Raw genomic sequence first — 3,405 nt, forward strand, 5'->3', positions numbered from 1 at the left:
GTATTTCACCAGTCAGAATTCTTTTTCTGCGAAATAGTAGGAACAAAATATCGTCGTCTCCTGCAGTAAATATGTTTCACATATCGATCCTTCTGGCTAGGTGTTATTCTTCACTGTTTTCTTCAGTTTATTAAAAAATCGTATTGGCAATCTTCTTTATAAATAAGTCATTAACTACCTAGTCTCAAAGTAATTACCTCTCAAACAGATACATCCAGCGGCACTATACCGGACCTCCAATAAATGACTCGTGGGGTAAATGTACAGGCATATGCTTCATTGAGTCGAAGAAACTAGACAAAAATATTCTTTTGATCTTGCAAAGCATTACATGTATGTTTGCTTCCAACTAACGTATGCTGTCAAGTTTTAAATGAGCTACACATAGTTCTCTGAAGAACACATTGATTTCAATTAATAGAACTTGAGGTCAAAATATTAACAGCCCATTGAGGCTGTCAGGGTCGTTGAAGATCGATAATCAATCTTCAATTTTTTTTAAACTTTTGGATCTAATATTGTATGTCACAGTAGCTACACCAAACCTTGCATTTTTTATTTATTTCACATTTTTTTTCCAAGTTGAAAGTTTATCATTAATCTAAGTATTATCATCTCTGCAAACCCCATACGCGATTAACTACATACCTGGAAATATATTCTTAGTAGGAAATATTTCATATGATGTGAGAATTTTCACTGCATCATTCAATGTGAAGTCTAATTTTCATTCTCAAAATGAAAATTTCCTTCAAAATCTAATTTGTCAGTTCCGAAAGTAAATTTACTTCAAAATTAAATTTGCATTGCCAAAATGAAAATTAATGGTGTATTTTCTTAGCTGATTTTCATTTTCATTTGACGTCAAAGTATCACTTTCTCGGCTTATTTTGATTTCATTTTACTCCATGTCCATGTATTTCTTCAGAGCAATGATAAATTCCATAAAGTGTTGTTCAGACATATGCAGGTGAAACTGTCACCACAGCTCAATTTATCTTCTTATTTGAGCTATTTTTATTTTATTTTCTTTCATTCATTCATTCTATTTTAAATGTTATTAAGCGCCGTGCTTTGTACAAAAAATATTATTAATCAATAATAAATAATTTGTTTTTCGGTTTATTTATCAGCAAGAAAAAAAAAAATTCAACTTGTCTTTATAAAAATAAAAAAAAACATGATCTCGAAATCTCTCAAGTAAAGCGGTCCTCGGATTCCTTCCTCCTACCTTTCTCTCCCTCCAAGCAGCTATTATAAGAAGAAAAACCAGATCTTTGACTAAGGATCATTTTCCTTTTCTTCAACGATGTTGTAATTGATTGCTTTCAGGATCTGTCTCAGGTGAAGACTGAAACAACAAAGATTTTTATAAGTTTTAGTGGACTTCTTTTCTTTTTTGAAAATTTTGCAGAAATATTTGGTTTTGATCGTCTGAAGGGCCATTTAATTACTATCTTTTTAAAAAATTATGATAAATAAAAAGTTTTGACCGCAAGGCATTAATGGTGATATGCCCCATGCAGCGTGACTTTCCAGTAAAGGTCAGTAAAAGTTGAGAGGTTGTGAGAATAAGATATATCGGAATTCAGACCAGTGGTGGAAAAGAAAGGAAGAAAAGTGAAAAAGAGAAGAAGAGTTGGGATGCACGAATGAAAAGAGCAGAAAAGGGTGGAATGATGTTGAAATGGACGAAGATAATTGATATGAATATTTTTATTTTTATTTAATTTGTAGACGATGCAAAGGTAGCAAGGAGGATTTCGGGTTAGTAAGCTTTGGTTAGATGCATTGTGGCTTTCATAGGAAAAGTATGGATTTAGACATTGGAGGTGGCAAGAAACTGAAGGGAAAAGAAATAGCAAGGAGAGTGAAAGTGAAGACATAGAAAGTTTAGGACATCTGAACGATGGCATGGGTCGCACCAGCGCCAAGATACGATTCATTTTGTCTACATGTCCAGATGAGAGACGTAATATCTTCTTCATTACAAGGCATTACGAAGCAGCGGGGGAATTGAAATTTTAGGCTATGCGAGGAATGCTATTAAAATTCCCCCTTAAATCTTAAGAAAAAAAATTGTCATGTGATTTTTTATATTTATTTATATAAATTTTAAGAAATTAGGAATATGTGAATATTTTGGTAGTTTTCATCATGAAACTCTCAATATTTTAAGATTCTTTATGTTATTAGAAAATTCACTTGATATTGGAATGAATCTTAATGCATGTTAGAAAGTAAATTTTTTAGGGTTAAATTTAACATCATTCAAGCTTCAAATTTTAAATAGAATATCCCGATAAAACAAAACCATTGATGCTAAAATTAATTGAATCAAATCTCAACTAAGTTCAAATCAAGCATTTCAAATATAAGTGAAAGCTTTTAAATATTAATTAAAATGTCAATAAATTTGGTATGTTTATCGTCAAATCAAGTGGCTCAACAAGAGAAATTAAATTACTTTATGGTCACTCAATTTTGATATTGTTAAGACAACTAAATGCTTAAAAAAAAATCAACTTTCAAAGAAATTAACAGAGTATTTGATCGAGCATTATGGTAATCTAGCTAAATTTATCAAAATTCACAGCTAACTCTATAAATAGAAGTCACGGCTTGATCCGAGAGCTCAAAATATCGAGGCGAGAAAGAACAATTGAACGTAAAAATACTATATACATATTTTCATTGCTTAAACAAACCCATCTAAAGTATAACTATATACATATTTTCATTGCTTAAACAAACCCATAAAAAAATATGAAAGAGTAATGTATTTCACAAAACTTTAATTTACAAAAGTTTACTAAGTTTCAAATTGTTACAATCATTAGCAAAGTAAAAACTAAAATATTGTACTTATCACTCTAGTATCATCAATGTCTGCACACATAATCTCTACGTTCCATCTATTCTAAAGGAGAATTTCTTGAAAAATTTTAACAATTGGTTTTATGAGTTAAGCAAATCAATGGATGAAATGTCTCTAAATTATAATAATTTATACTTATTAAAACATTTATAAAATAAATAGTAAAGTGGCAGTTTTATAAAAATTAACAATAAAAAATGAGATGACAAATTATATAAGACAATTTTATTTTTACTTGTATTTACTTCATTTAAAATATTTGTTGATGAGAGTCCCTGTCAAAATTGTATCAAAGTACACATTTTATAACATTTTTCCCAACCCTGCTAAAAAGACATACAATCATTTTCTTTTCTATCTTTATTTTTATTTTACTTGCATCAGTATGTTGATTCTCCAGCTAGTATCATACAAATGTGTGTTGAATCTCCATACCACGTTAAGACGATAGTCTGCTACTCTACTCCCACAAATTTTATAGCACAGATCAATATATATATATATATATATATATATATAATAAAATT

This window comes from Phalaenopsis equestris, unplaced genomic scaffold (genome assembly GCF_001263595.1).
Source record: "Phalaenopsis equestris unplaced genomic scaffold, ASM126359v1 Scaffold000364, whole genome shotgun sequence".
NCBI lineage: Eukaryota > Viridiplantae > Streptophyta > Magnoliopsida > Asparagales > Orchidaceae > Phalaenopsis > Phalaenopsis equestris.